The sequence below is a fragment of the Oryctolagus cuniculus genome, chromosome 6, assembly GCF_051225735.1.
Source record: "Oryctolagus cuniculus isolate XC-2025 breed Fujian yellow rabbit chromosome 6, ASM5122573v1, whole genome shotgun sequence".
Taxonomy (NCBI): Eukaryota; Metazoa; Chordata; class Mammalia; order Lagomorpha; family Leporidae; genus Oryctolagus; species Oryctolagus cuniculus.
The window spans coordinates 8,015,866-8,031,665 of record NC_142872.1 but is presented as its reverse complement, the minus strand read 5'-3'; the positions used below and the strand labels follow the sequence as shown (position 1 = coordinate 8,031,665).

General features: G+C 56.6%; 1 protein-coding gene and 1 long non-coding RNA gene across 7 annotated transcripts in view; one reads left to right on the top strand and one right to left on the bottom strand.

Annotated features, from left to right (window-relative positions):
* SEMA6A (semaphorin 6A) overlaps positions 1 to 15,800 on the top strand; it is a 122,276-nt gene that overhangs the window by 18,016 nt on the left and 88,460 nt on the right. The gene's annotated exons all lie outside the window — the stretch shown is intronic.
* The window catches only part of LOC149126001 (uncharacterized), a 35,852-nt gene continuing 21,836 nt past the window's right edge, over positions 1,785 to 15,800 (bottom strand). Inside the window, exon 2 of the long non-coding RNA XR_016235096.1 lies at positions 1,785 to 14,152. This is a non-coding gene — a long non-coding RNA (uncharacterized LOC149126001). The remainder of the gene's footprint in view (positions 14,153 to 15,800) is intronic.

Here is a 15,800-nt window from a genome sequence, read left to right as displayed (position 1 = left end):
CCTTTCTCCCAAAAAGTAATTACAGACTTGGTTGCGCCTCTGTCACGTTGTATGCCCGAGTGGCTGTCTTAGGGGCCCACTCATGGGGGTCCACAGTGCCTCGGGTTTTGCCCTAACATCTTACTCCGGGGATGGCTCTGCCCAGCAGTCGCCCAGCCCCTCCTCCACCCTCCGCGAGGCTCCTGCCCCCGGCATGAAAAGCGGCTGTGACCACAGGAGCGAGAAAGTGCCCGGCAACCAGGGCTGGGGACCATTCAGGCCTTTGTTTGTGCCCAGCTCTCTGGAGCCGGCTCTCATTTTATAGCACAGTGTGTTCTAGGAATTCCACTCGGGGAGCACAACAGGGCTTCTCTGATGCCTCCCTCTGTCCCCGCTCGCTGCTGTCACAAGCAGCGCCACACAGTCCTGCAGCAGGCAATTAGAATTCCCATCCTCCCGGGCTCCGCGCCCGCCCGTTGGCGACGGACCCCGAGGCATCAACTGCCACATTAAGGAGACACTAATGACACCAGGGGTGACGGAACCAAGACGGGCTGCAGCGTGGGTTTCAGACTGAATTCCTTGGAGGAACTGAACTGGGAGGCGGAGGTGGCCTCAGCGCTGTGGCTACGCTGAGGTCTCCGAAGTTTGGCTGATATTGTAACAGGTGCGTCTTCAAGAGCTTTAAGGTCAATGAAGCCACCAACAGGCGTGGCATGGAGTTAGGTCCTGTGTTCCTGCGGAGTGCTGGGCGGCCCCTTTGCTGACTGTCCCTGTCTTCCAGGTGGAGGCGTCTCCTTAGTAGCTCCCGGTGAGCATCTCTAGATGCTGGCCAGCCCGCGCGGGGCCCGTGTCCGCACACGGAGCCTTGGCTCCTGCGCACAGGAGGCCCCTCGTGCTCATGTATCCCCACCCTAGCTCCTGCACAGTTTTGCCTTCTTCAGCTTCCTGGTGCGCGTTGGCAAGGTTGAACAAAAATATTCATTTTTGCCACATCTGGCACCATTTACAAACTGACTTTCTGTTGGGCTTGCAAACCTGCCCCAGTAGGAACCTCTGTTCTAGGTCAACGTAAGCGATTCTGAGCGTCAAGTTGCCCTGCCATGGCTGGCCTCCGGCCTTCTTTGCAGTAGGGAGGGTGTGGCCCTGCCACCACAGAGGCTGCGGCCTTGCCTTGCACAGTGTGCAGGGCGGAGGAGGGCGTCTTCCTACCAGATCCAACCTGGGAGGACTTCAGGTCGCCCTACACCACCAATGGGCCTGAAGGGGGACCCGGGCACAGCTGTCCAGTGCTCCCTGCTCTGCACTGTCACAGGGCCTTTGCACGGTCTCTCATGCACCTGTCCTTACTCTGGGTTGCAAAGAGAAGGGAAACTTTTCTCCTCTTGATTCAAAAGACAACCTGTATGAAGTTACAGGTGTTTTAAAAATCTTTTTTTTTTTTTTTTGACAGATAGAGTTAGACAGTGAGAGAGACAGAGAGAAAGGTCTTTCTTCCATTGGTTCACCCCCCAAATGGCCGCTACGGTTGGAGTTACACCAATCTGAAGCCAGGAGCCAGGTGTTTCCTCCTGGTCTCCCATGGGGTGCAGGGCCCGAGCACTTGGGCCATCCTCCACTGCCTTCCCAGGCCACAGCAGACTGGAAGAGGAACAACCGGGACTAGAACCTAGCTCCCATATGGGATGCCGGTGCCACAGGCAGAGGATTAGCCAAGTGAGCCACGGCGCTGGCCCCCTAAAAATCCTCTTGCCCAAATATCATGCTTTGCAGTCTTGAACTTGACAAACTAAAGCACACTGGAAACGCTGGCTGGCTACAAAGTCCTTTATTTAAAACAGCGCTGGGAGCAGCAGTGGAAGCCCTGGGCCCTGGCTGCTGATGCTGTACACATTCTGTGATATGTGCAAATGTGGGGACCAAGCCACAGCTGCCCCGTGGCGCTCTCGGGTTGCTGGTTCTCCCACTGGTGTCGGCGACACCTGCTGGGGCATGAGTGCAATGGCTGTCCTCACTGCCACCGTGTCCTCAGGCTAATGTGCCACCAGGATCCCATCCTCAGGCGCTCAGGGCACCCTCGTGGCAAGCAGCAGGCAGATCTGTGTGCCAGCCCTGCCCGGCTGTCAGAAAGCTGACAGCTCCTGATTCAGCCCCGATGCTGGAACTGCACAGCGGGGTTAGCGATGGCGACCGTGGAGCGTGGCCGGGTTTAACTGCAGACAGGAAGCTCCTTGTGATCACAACCTCGGAGACACTCGTCCTGCCTGGACTCAACAATCGGACAAGGCTGAGGGGTGGGGGGACGCGACTGCAGCAGAGGCAGCTGCGCCGGAGATGATGCGGCCATGGGCACTCGCCTGTGCAGGGGCCGGCGCCCGAGTGCAAAGCCATACCCTACCCCTCACAAGCCGCGAGACCTCAGGCTAACTCCTTAACCTCCCCACGCCTTCTGCTATGTGAAATGGAGCAGTCACAGCCTCCGCCTCCTATGGGAGCCGTGAGGATGAACAGTCTGCCGAGGGTTAGTCCGTGTGCGCTGCCCGAAGCACCTGTCACACAGTAAGCACCAGGCAAGTGTCCCCGCGTTCTGCCTTCTCCCCTCAAACCTTCCACGCACCTAAGTCAGCTGATGCCAAGAGAAGGTATGTGTGTGCTAGGGGGTATCCTGCAGGCTCGACCACACGAGAACCGTCCTGCGTGCAGACTGCCTGCTCTGTTTGGACACCTTCCTGGCTTTCAAAGCCCCGGCTGTCGCATCTCTCCTCCTCTCCCTCGGATTCTTCCAGCTGTGTTCTCTGGTCTTCTAAGGGAGGCTTTAGGAGTTTGCAAAAATCACCCGTCTTCCAAGTCCCTGAGAACCCAGATGCTCTGCCCTTGTCCGCTCTCCGTGTGGCGCTGCTTGTTGAATGCGCTCACAGGCTACTGTTTGAAAATGGAGCCAGCCAACCCAAGACCACATTGGATGGTGTTGGTTTCTTGTCCCTACGGGGGATCACTTCAGCCACGGGGCTCCTTAGGGGACTGATCCCCCCTCCAGGTGAGGCTTAGGGGTGTGTGTCCGTGTCTTTTGGGTGATCCTCAGTGACCCTGCACCTAATCTAACTTCATTCTGAGAATAACAGTTCCCGCGTGGGACATGGTTGGAGAGACAAGCCTTTCTCCCAAGTGTTGGTGCAGCCAGATGAGGCCCTGTTTTTAACGTCGCACAGTGGCCCAGGTAGAGCTAAGGTACCACTCACAGCTGGTAGTCACAGAGCACCTGGGTCCTCAGACCACAGGGCACAGAGGTGCCCACTGGGCATAGGCAGACATGTCCTTCGAGAGTGGACACATCCGTCAGTACTCCTGGGGAGACAGCATCTTTGCTTTCACTGTGGTTCCATGAAGGCACTTAGAAGCGAACGCTGCAGGTCCGGGAGTCTGCCCTGGGCTGCCCTGTCTCGCTGGCTACGGTTCACACTGGCACTTTGGAAGGATTGTTTCACAGAGCTGCTCTCAAGTTCGAGAACTGAGACGTGGAGGCCTGGTGTCGGGTAACCAAAGCCAGCCTTGTTCTCTGCGTAATCTCCTGCATAATCGCTCCTTCCCTAAAATAATCCAGACCCCGCTGACAGCGTGAAATGTGGGACCCACCGTCACTAGATGTGTTTCGCTTTGAAAATCAAAACCAAGAGGGTTTAGAAGGAACCGCAAAAATAAGTATTGTGGAATTCACGTTCTAAAATAATTGGTGAATATTTTTAAATGGTGGTGACAGTGGTTTTAACAGCCTCTTAAAAAATGCGCTCTCTAACCATCAGCCCCTTCCTGCGCAAACTTGAAAGGGGGCAGTGTCTTATCTCCTGCAAGGGACCTTCACAAACTTGGTGGAAAATGGACCGTTAGGAAAAAACAGCACGTGGATTTCAACAGGGTTGCATCAAAAACCAACTTATCTCCCCTTTCCCACAAGCGTTCTGAAGCTGCCCTGAACTTGTGGGAGGTGAGGGTCCCTCACCAAGTTCAAGGTGCTCTTAGGATGCCCACGTGCAGCAGAACCCGAGTTTCTGGGCCACGGGTGACTGAATGGAACCTGTGCAGTGACCAGCCACGCAGAGGCTTGCGTGTCGACTCGGCTCGTGCTGGGCGTCCTGCTCCCTGTGTCCGTAAGTGCTCCAAAAAGCATTGAAACACACACACCGTGTGAGTGACGCGGGGAAACTCTCGTGGATTTCGCACAAACGGTGGCCTGTGTTCCTGTCGTTACCGGTAAAGCTGCTCATACGGCTGGTGTAGTTAACAGGAATCGGACACTAATGCCTCATTACAAGAGTGCAGTTGCCCGCTTGTTATAAATGAAATCGTTTTAATTTCAGGCTGCAAATCTCCACCCACTGACATTCTGTCTCCCTGCTCGGTGGCAGCCGAGGTGAGCAGGTCAGCCTCCCGAGCCCCAGTCAGAGGCGGCCCTGCGTCCCCGGGTCGGCTCCCCAGCCTCTTCCTCCCACTCCAAATGTCCAGGGGCCCTGTGGTGGTCTGGCCTTGGCAAGGAGATAAGCATAATCAGCTTCCTTCTGCTTCTGACCCTCCAGGCCCTGCGCCTGCGCCCGGGTATCTGAGTTCTCCACGCGCCGTGGGAAGGCCCATGGTGAGGGAACTGACCCCACCGTTAGGCGCCCCCCTCCCGGCTCCAAGGGCGGCTTTTGTCTCTTGATTCGGTCCCTCAAATGGTGGACGCTCAGAAAGGCAACCTGCCGGTGGGCCCGTGGCCATCTTAGGGGACTTACTGTGTGATTTCTTTTTTCCACTTTCTGAGATGGGTTGTTTGCTTGGGATGCTTTTTATTTTTGGTTGAGCACCTGAAGAGTGCCCATTTGCCTTTCTCAGCAGTTAGTACCAAGCCTGGGTTAAGGGTGTAAGAGTGCTGTGTCCATCACACGCTCGTTTCTAGAATTGGGAATTGTAGACACAGACTGTCCAGCCTGGGCCATCATCCCTTCAGCTTCATTCGTTTAAGCCTAGAGTTGAAAATGGTTCTGGAGAATAACAAGGCCTCCTTGGTGACCCACTGCGGCTCACGGCTGCGCAGCGTGCTGCTGTTTTACGGTGACCGGAAGCTGTCTGTAGTCTCTGCTGTCCCTTGCGGTCATCTGCAGGCAGCTGTTCCCAGGCCTCCACTTCCCCAATGGAAACGTGTCGGACAACCCTCCAACGGAATCAGCAGTATCTGTGGGAAAGCGGGTAATCGGGGCACACTGACAACTGTTTCATGCTATGAACATAGTGCGAATTGCGGGAGGCCTGCTTTGACGTTCCTGATGACCAACCCCGAGATGTGTTAGCAGCCCCGGGTGGCCCTCAGAATCCAAGCGTCAGCTGGGCCTTCCCTCTGCACCCCCCAGAGTGAGTTTTCTGCTGTCACTGAATCGCGCCATGAAATGTGCAGTGTTGGGCGCGGGACGGTCTGCCCTGGAGGCACGGATTAAGGTCCATCCATCAGCTCTCAGATCCAGAGAAGAACGCTGGGCGGAAGGGGGATAGCCACAGCTCTAACCCACCAACCCAAACCTGGGCAGTGAAGTCCACGGCTGCTGGACATCCCTGCCTGTGGGTGTGGGTGTGGGTGACTGGCCCGGCCACAGCAACCGTGATGGCCCAGGCCCACGTCACCCGGCTCGACAGGTGTGTCCGGGGACCAGCTCCACACTTTCAGAGGAGGCATCGATGTATAGCCCCTAAGATGCTGTAGCTTCTCAAGAAGTGGTGTCCGTGCTGCAGGGTGTGGGCACGATACAGCAGAGTGAATGGTGGTGAGCACGCGCCCTCCTGGTCTGCAGAATGCCACCGGCCCCTGCCGTGGACGCTGGGCACCGTTCGGCTGCTGTTATTAAGTGTCCGATGCACCGCTGTGTGCAGCCCTGGGTTTTCTCCTCTGGGTTAGATCCAAAAACACTATTAGCCAGTCAGTGGCACTCCTGTGAAAAGAAGGCTTCTGTACCCGACAGCACAAAGGGCTTTAAGTAGTAAGTACATCACTGAAGAGAAGCTGCATCAAGTGGTGAGGTTATGGTGGGGGGCTGGGCGGCAGAGACGAATGCTTTTAAAGCAGCCTCGCTTTTCTCCTTAAGAGTAGGAAAGCTGCGCATTTGTCCTAACACCTCAGATCTGCTGGCGTTTCAGACGCTCAGGAGTTAACTTCAGATACTTAAATACTGAAAGGTAAACGAAGGTGGATCCCAGGGTTTCGTGCGTGCCTTGGCGAGCAGAACAGTTAGGGTGGCCCGCACGGAGAGGCTGAACGCCTGTGTTTCCGCAGCCCTGGCTTCGAGATTGTCAGCCACGTCCACACCACACTTCTTTAGCACACTTTGTATGCGCGCCCACGGGGTCACCTGCCAGTTCTTCAATCCCACTAGAATAGAAATGCTCTCTCCTTTTTTCCCCCCACTAATAGGATTTTTAAAATGTTTTTAAAGTCCTTTTAGATAGCAAGAAGACCTGAGTCAGAGACGGAGAGCAAACAGGATGGCAACACACCTAAGGCAAAGACAGGTGGGAACGCCAACGCCTGTCCATTCTGCCCCCTTCCCCTGTGCTGCTCCGTGAGCATCTGTCTCCGTGGGAAAGCCTGCGGGCTGTGTATCAGACTGAAGCTTGCGTTTTCTCATAGCCGTGGTAACGAGCGGTCCTGGGTGGTGGAGATGGCCGGCGCTGTTGTCAGGGAAAGTGGGAGGCTCCAGGGGTCTGCGGCCAACTCAGGAAGTTGCCTTTGTGCTGATCTGCTCATTGGACGAGGTGGTGGCTGAGGATCCAGGATGAGCCTGGGGGCCCTCCAGGGAGGAGCGCCCGGTAGTCACCTGCTCAGGTGCTCTGGGGCCTGGGCTGGCAGCAGCAGCCACTCCTGAGGGTACACGAAGCCTGCAGATGCTGGGGTGCCCCGCCAGACTGTGCATCCAAGGTCTGAAGGTGTTCGGCACAGACATCGGGGGCAGAAGCCTTGGTGGAGAGGACCCTGGAAGACGAGCTCCGAGGACACAGAGTGTGGGGTGGACACCCCAGTCCTAGCAAAAGGGGTGCAGACTCACTGCGCTGGCCATGTTGGGGAGCTGGTCAGTAGTTTCTCTGTCGAGCAGGCAAAGCAGAATTTCTAGGAAGGAATGAGCTAGTCGTCGACTCACGCATGGCTGCACATACTGTGGGGCCCAGCGTTTGCCTGGGAGCCCCATGGCCGTGTGGGCGAGCGCAGTGGAGGTCCGCAGGCTGGTGACCCCAGTATCAGTGGCCTATGGGATCCTGGCGATGGCCAGGTCTTAGAGCTTTCAGGCCAGTATCCATGGCTCTGCCCCTGGTCTCCAACCTATACTTAGTATCGAATTGATTCCTCATTTTATTAAAGCCTTCGGCCTTCAATTGCTCTATGGCCCTTGAAAAAAAAAAAAAAAAAAAACAGTCCCAGCCACGGCCACGCCCTCACGGCGTATCGCTCAATGCTGCGTTCTCTGTAGTTCGGAAAGACCACGAGGGTTTCTTCCTTGGCCCCTGCAGAGTTAGAGTGGATGACAGCACCGGTTCTGGCCCGAACCGGCTCCGGCCCCGGCCCCGATGGCGGCAGATAAAAAGCCACGCCCCTCTGGAGCAGGTGGTCACCACACCTGAGAGGCAGCCCCAGGCTCCTCGCTGGCTGCCCCTTGCCCCGGGATGTGACTAAGCTGCATTCCTGGACATCGCTCCCCATAACTGGGCAGGGTGAGGCTGCAGGTTGGTCCTCCTCCACTTGGCCTTTTATGCCGAAGTTGAAAAGCAATAAATACCACGCTGGAGAAACATTGACCAAGCAGAGGGAGAGCACAGTCGTTGTAACTCTGTGGTTGGCCTTGGGACTTTTTCATACAATGACCTCAGCCCTGTTGGGCAAAGAGAATCCTAGAAGCTGTCCACGTGTGCATGCCGTGGGCCAACATCCATGTCCCGGGCTCCAGCCTTGGGGAGGAAACTCCTAGGTAATCCAGGCACTGCTCCTGACCGGGAGGGGCTGCCTAGAGTGACCGAGGGTGGAAGAATTGCCTCCAGCTTCTAGGAACATTATCAGGTCAGAAGCGAAGCGACCGAAGGACTCGAGTCTGTGCCCACTGTTCCCAGCACCCATGTTACCTGCTGTAGACATTAGGGACCAGAGACTCCTTGGTCTCCTGTCTCCACCGGGAGCACCAACTTCCATTACATGAGAGCAGGAGAGAGCAGCCACCGCCACGCAATCCAAGACCCACGAATGTGTCTCAGGAGCCGCCCCAAAGAGGAAGGAACGTCCAGCAGAGGGGACAACTGTCAGCGCGCCCTGCAGAAGGAAGGCAGCTGGCAAGGCAGGAAGTGACCCGCACTGGAGCCCGAGTCGGAGGCCTAGGTGCGTCACCAGGCTCGCCCACCTGCCTTCTCGTCTTGCCCCCGGACTTTGTTCTGCCAGCATACGTGCAGGTCGGTGGGTGGCGGAGGCACTTCCTTTGCCTAATCTGCTGTCTCCAGCCTGGGAGGGTCAGGCGTCGGTCAGATAATAAACCTCTGCAGGAGACAGACGGTCATGGTCATCCTGGGTTCATCAGCCCTCACGGGCACTGAAGGGCAAGATGGACTCTCGCCTGATTTTAAAGGGGAGAGGGCAGCTGTTAGGGACAGGCTTCGCGCCTTACTAACGGGGAATTTGTGTTGCCAGTGATGAGCACTGTCCAGGAAGAGAGAGGTGTTTCCAGTGGGAGCTGGAACAGACCGGCAAAAGCCGAGGCGCCCCTGCAGACGTGGGGGACAGCGCGGGGGAGGCGGCAGTGGAAGGGACCAGGATGGGGGCAGCACTGTGCTGGACCCGGGGGTCTCGTGAGAGTTCTCCAGCAGCCTTCGGTGAGCTACAAACTACAGAGACAGCCTTGCCGTGTCTTCACGGTGAGCCCACCTACTGTCAAAACAGACCCAAGTCGTCATCGAACGGAAACACGCTAGCATTTCTAGAACTTTCCGTGTGTATGTTTTGGGGGGAATCTTTCAACTTTATGATCATGTTTCATTTTTTTTCCACCCAAATAAACTTACATAATTCCACTTTCCACGGACTTTTGGAAATCCCCTTGCGCTGTTTGCGTATAAACCTGCTCACGGAACGTCAGTGTCACAGATGGAAACTAATGCTGCTACCTCCAGCGTAACCGCGCCAACCACAACAGACAGGCAGGGAAGGGGTCGGGTGGTGTTGAAGCCCCGCCTCCGTGGGTGGAGCGAGTGAGCAGCAGCGCGAGGCCGGAGGCCGCGGGGATGCGCCGGGCGATACGGGGACGAGCACCTGCGCCCTCACTTCTGCTCACGGTGCCGCGGGCACTTCCTGACACAGCAGCCAGCCTTGTCCAGGTCTCCAATGGCACCCAACAGGTTTTCCCTGATCTGCTGCCCTCTACAGACGGACCAAGGCCACCTCCAAGGGAGATCTAAGCTCTCCCGGAATCCTACAAGAGTGACCACTGACTCTCTTCCTAGTTTCTTGGATGCAGACGTGTGGATCCATGCAGCTTCTAATTTCCCTCCAGTCTACAGTAAATGAGAGAAAAGAATTGTTCCAGAGCCTGCCCACGACAGACGAGGGCCATTAAAAGTGATGGATGCGTGTCAAGAGTGGGGGAGGGGTCTCCCAGCAGACATACTGTGCCACGGAGCCTTGAAGTGGAAAGAAGCGAGGCTGGTTTCCTTTTCTCTCTCCAAGGAGGCACCCAGATCCCTGACTCCATAAACGCCAGAATATTAGTCAGTTATGGGGGCAGAGGTGCACGCGCGGGTCCTGGACTCTCACCACTGTTGGCTGACAGCGGCGGTAAAGCAATGAAACAATGACCTTGGACTCCCCATTCGACGTCTTTTTCAAAAAATCCACTCCAGCCCCCGTACCTGGAGCGGAGAGAGAGCAAGAAGAGATCCTCCGTGTTCCAGGTTCTCCAAGCACCCGTGCAGCACCAGGCACAGAAACCTCCGCAAACCCGACCAGGCCACCGAGGGCTGGAAACTCCCGGTGCCGGTGCCAGTGCCGGTGCCGGTGCCTAGGGACTGCTCAGCAGGATAAATAAAGCATCGTAAAGCCTAAGGTTATCTCCCACCCTGGAGATAACTCCTGTGTCAGATGTCACCAGGTTCACCCTAACTATTAATTAGCTTTGAACTTGTAATGACAATAATGCACGGGTAGCACCGACAGACTGAACTTGTGTGGGTGGCCTCCGAGCGCGGGAGCACGCACGGTCATTGGTCCTTAACCCCTTATTTCATCACGTCGCTTTGGAGTCATTCCCTTCTAGAAGAAGGCTTTCCAGTGTCGTGGAATAATAATAATAATTCTGATGACTCTACTCGCTCCCACCTCCCAGGACTTCTGAAAACGGACACGGCGGGTTTAGACAGAGACTTGAGGTGCCCATCTGAATCGGCCAGGTGTGAACCGTTCAGTGTGCCCTGGACACATGGATGGCCACCAGCTGGCCTCTCGTCCCACCAGCGTGGGAGATGGCCACCTGCATGTTTGGCCTCCACCCCACCACCCTTCTCTGCTGGTCCCCGTGCCTGGTTTCCAGTGTCTGCAGCCCGAGCAAGTCTCGATCCACAGCCAACTCCCGTCTTTCACCCCAGTTCTATCAGACAGGGCGGAGCAGTCTCCCGTCAGTCATTTCTGTTGTCGTCTCAGCATTACCGTGACTGTGGATCTCGCCGTCTGCGCACGGACCCGAAGCTCCGCACCAGTTGGGTGGTGCTGATGGGAAATGTTATTTACACAAGGCTGTTCCGTGTCTGCATCCAGCCACGTAGAAACACACTGTCACCTACGTGCAAGCAGACGCCGACCTGAAGGAGTTGCTGGCAGGTGTGGGTGTCAGTCACATGCGAGGGAGCCAGCAGGGAAGACGCTGCACTGACAAACGAGAGCCTGGGCCTGGTTTTTTCCCCCTCCTCTTGCTCTTGAAATTAACAATCTAACAGACGCAGGCACACCGCATTGGTCTGCATGGAATAGGGGGCGCTCTGTGTACAAGCAAGCGGGGAGGAAGCTCGGGGCAGAACGGTGGCCAGCTCCCCCTTACACTGTCCCGAGATTGAAGTGATGGGTGAGGGTGACGGTGATGGGTGAGGGTGACGGGTGAGGGTGAGAGTGACGGGTGAGGGTGATGGGTGAGGGTGACGGTGATGGGTGAGGGTGACGGGTGAGGGTGATGGGTGAGGGTGACGGGTGAGGGTGACAATGCAGAGGCTGTGTCTTAGGTTTGAGTGACCGGGCGCAGGCCTGCTGGGGCGGGGGCGGGGTTGTGAAGCAGCAGCTTTAGCCATCAATCAGGGGTCTCTGTGCAGCCTGAAGCCGAAGTCCCTTTGGAGGCTGAGACCCCAGAGTGGTGGAGCCGCATACAGGCCTGGGTGATCACCACCACCACCACCCCCCCGCTGCTCACACACGCCCAGCTCGGCAGCCACGCCGCATGTTCCACAGCCACGTGTCACTCACCACCTCTCCAAGGCCTGCTTGAGATGACCAGGAGCCAGAGGGGTCGTGGTGGCTGATCCCCACCCCCACCAACCAAGTTCTAAAAAATCCCTGTATTTCTCAGTGTCCCAGTAACTCCACGCCCGGAAAACAGTATGTGAGCTGAAGACACACACAGCACGGGTAAAGAAGGCCTCCTATGAAACCAGCAAGCCAGAAACATGCGGCGGACACGGCGTGGTTCAGCACAAGAAAGCCAGGAGCGCGCCAGGAACTTGGAAGGGACGGGAAACGGACAGAAAGGACAGAGAAGGAAATCTCAAGACGCTTGCTCAGTGCGACAGTAACCGAAACAAGCAGCACACGCATCCCGTGCGCAGCGTCAGTTTAAGATGCACTGGCGTGGACAGCTGCTCTGGCCCATGACCTAGGCCTAAACTAAACAAAAGTTCATATAAAAATCAAGAGGCTAGAAACCATCAAGGCCAGAAGTGAAACACTAACTAAGCATACGCCGTCTGGAGTTCAAGGACCTGGACGCCCACCGCAGATGGACATGGTGGCGAAGACCAAGCTGTGGGAAGAAATCCATGTGACTTCTGGAGTCTTCTGATTGGAGGACAACTAGGTACGGACGAAAGACTGGCGAAATGCATCGCAGGGAAGGCTGGGGTCACCGGGCTCCAGCAGTGGGAGCCGCATCCCTGGAGAGAAACCTGGGGCCAGGCAGGCAGCACACATGCCCAGGGAGGCTGTCCATGCAAGGCTGGGACTCCTGCTCATTTGTTCTGGCAGAACAGGGCCAGTACCACGATGGCATGGCGGCGGATGTGCATGGCTCAGTAGCCACCAAATGGTGAGCGGCATCAGAATCGGGACTCTGGGACAGCCCAAGAGGAGCACCACAAAGAGGCAAGGTACAAGAGCGACCCAAGGCCATCGTGCTGCACTTGCATGGGGCAGCCCCGCTAACACCCGGTTGTAAAAAGTTGGTTCGTGCTAAAGAAATAAACTGCTTGTAGAGGCAGCGGTGTGGGGTTTGGCGTGTGTAAGGATACAGTATGGATGCCGAAAATCGCAGCTCTTCTGTGACAATGAGAAGTTTGCTTGGTTGCAGAACGTACCACTGAAAATACTGTCTGTCTTAGCTGCTGTGAAGGATTTCCAAAGGAAAATAATGGCCAACTCCAAGAATACATGGGCCCCCCAAAAAGGTACAGGTTAGACCAACACAAAGAAGCAAACAAGGAAAACTAGAGAAAGGGTGCCCTGACGTGCCCTGGGCTGGGCGTGTCGAAGGGTGAAGGGGACGATCCCATGAGACTCCGCTTTGCCCGTGTCTGTTTTATTACTGCCACGAGAAGGGCGTACAGAGCAGCTAGGAGAGGCGGATTTGAACAACTCTGTAAGAGATCAGTAAGATACAGGAAAGAGAATCACGCATTACCACTGCAAGTAGAAACGCGGCTGACAACGCTCGCTGGCCTCTGGTCCTCGGAACCGAACTGTCCTGGGGGGCCTCGGAGGACACGGACACCAAACGGCTCACCCTCAACTCAGCAGAGGCGGCCCCTCCTGGGTGAGGGTGGCCGCTGGGGACAGCAAGCAGCCTTGCGGCGCACACATACCCGAGACCAGTGACCGCTCCACCGCACCACCCCCACCCTAGAAAAGTTACAAAAACAGTGAAGTATCCAGCGGACAGTTATTTTGAGGAACCAGATGCTTTCAAAGGATCAACAAACACCTGTTTGCTAATATTGCACCAAACCAGCCCAAACCGCCGAGCCCGCATAGCTGGAGAGGGGGTGGGACAGACGCACGCCAAGGCGGCAGCTGCTCCTGCTGTGTACCTGGCCCGTGGTTTCAAGATGAAAGTTTTCACCTTCCTGCCTGGGTGACGCAGCTCAAGTTCCCAGACCCTCCCCGAGCGCCTGTGCGGCTGTTCCGTGTCTCCTGTGACACTGTGGTTCTTTTTGCTATCAGTGCAGTTCAGCTCCTAAGAAGGAGCGCACACTCCTGCTTGGAGCCGCCGTAGCACACACAGCCAGCCCTGTGCCTTTAGGGCTTGCTGTTTGCATTTCCTCCTTGCAGCGACCCCAAAGGCCCACGCTGCCAGGATCCCACTTGAGAGTCAAGTCAGTTCGGATGATGAAAAGTTAAGGGACGTTTGCCCTGGGCCACACAGCTGGGAGATGGCAGGGCTCGGGGTGCGAGCCCAGGTGAGCCGCTTGGGCTCCAGGGACTCGTAGACGCACAGGCAGAGCGGCAGGCAGGCAGGTTCCTGGGCGTCCGCCCTGCAAGGCGGGAAGAGCCTGCTTCTGATGAAGGGTTGGGACAGTCGACCTCTGTGCACGGCCAGGCCCCCTGTCTGCACACCGACAGATGAGCAGGCCCTGTGCGTCCTCAGCCTGTGACTGCATTTCCTGTTCCTCGATGCAATGTATTGGGCCTGCAGCCTGTGCTGTCCAGTGTGTGTGTGTGTGCGTGTGTGTGTGTCTCAGGCAAACACTTACCTTCTCACCGCTGCCACAGCTGCGTGGGGCCAGGCAGGTGTCCGGATCCTGGGCTGTTTTTATTGCAGACTGGATTCCAAGGAACATGGGTCTTCCGTCTTTTGCGCTTTGCTAACACACAGTGCGTGTGGCCTCTCCGGATAGCAAATGAGTCTGGAACTTGGGCCCAGCAAAGTGCCACCTTCATAAAGCACAAAAGAACACCAGTTTGTTTTTTCTTTAACTCGCACAAGGCCTGAATACACAGCTTGGGGAGCTCTCCGAGGCCGCTTGCCTGCCGCTTTGTTTGCTGACCACCGCGAGCACCCATGCGCTACCTGGAGCAGGAAGCAGCAGCGTACGGAGCGGTTCAGGACGCGCTGGGGCTGGGACTGCTGCCAGCGGCCTCCGTGGAAAGATCGGGGCCTCGTTTCCTGCCCAAACCCCGATAAGCACATTGCAGTCTGCTGTTGTTTTTGGTGCTGCGCCTGCCAGTGCGGGCTTCCCACTTTTCTCGCGGTGATGTTTTTCCAACATGCTGGCACGGGGGGAGGTTTTTTCCCTGTTTGGGTCCCACCCCCGTGAAATGTGCAGCAGGCTCCAGCTGGCCTGGGGCCGGGCTCACCAGCAACACCTCTCGGTGTGCACTGAGCGCCACGGCCGGCTCCCGGGAACAGTGTCTCTTTCTTCCCGGTCGCATGGTGAAGATCTGCTCGGCTTTGGCTCTTTAAGGCCAGCCAAGCAGGGATCTCAGTCATGGGCGGGGATTCTTTTGTGTACAGTAACAATGGACTCCACTCTTCCCAACTAAAATTCGATTCCAGTCACTAACCCCAGAGGCCTCATCCGCTTGCCCTGGGCGGGGGGTTGAAGTGGGGGTCCGGGGGCAGGCAGAGGTGCTCACTGCCGTGCCTGACATCACGACCTCTGCTTATAGAAAGCTTTGCTAGCAAAGAAGTCACCCTGTGCCTTCCCGGTGGACAGAGCTGGATGGACTAACAGCAGGTGGGCATTTTAGCTGGTGGCATTTGCTCTGAGATTGATGGAGTTGATGGAGTTATCTAGGGGTTGCCATTTAAGGTGTTTTTCATTTATTTCTATTTATCTGAAAGGCAGAGAGATTTTTCTATCCCACTCATTCACTTCCCAGATGCCTGCAGCTGCTGTTGGACCACAGTGAAGCCAGGAGCCTGGAGCTCCATCCAGGCTTCCCAGTGGGTGGCCGGGATCCCAAGGACGTGAGCCATCCCCAGCTGTCCCCTGGTGCACACATGAGCAGGAAGCTGGCTCTGAAGCAGAGCTGGGAATCAACCAGGTAGCCTGATACAGGATGCCGGGGTCCCAGGCGGCATCATAACCCCTGGGCCAAACACCTGCCCCTTTGTGGTTTTTTTTAAACATGCCCCAAACTGAAAGTGTATGGAAAATGACTCACATATATGCTCGCTTTTGGGTGACACGGATGAACCTTGTGTAAGACCTGGACAGCTGATGGGGAGGTGGACAGGTGCAGTTTGTTGAGCCAGGCGCCACTCCTGTGCACGGGTTATAGTTCAGCCGCTTTCAAGGCAGGCTGCTGTGGACAGGGGCTGGGGATTTCCACTCCCCCAGCTCAGCCCGAGCCCCTGTGCCCGGGGTGCATCGAGCCCCCTGCAGCGAGGGGCCCCTATTCCCCAGACAGCCACACTCTGTGGCTCTCCCCGAGCATCCTGGTGGCTGTCACTCAGCACCTCCCTGATGGCAAAGTCAGCCTCCTCCCCACAGACTCCCATCCGTCCTGGGCTTGGATCCTCACCCACCTGGTGGCCCTGCAGTTCTAAGTGGACACAGAGTCATAGTCCCCGATGGCC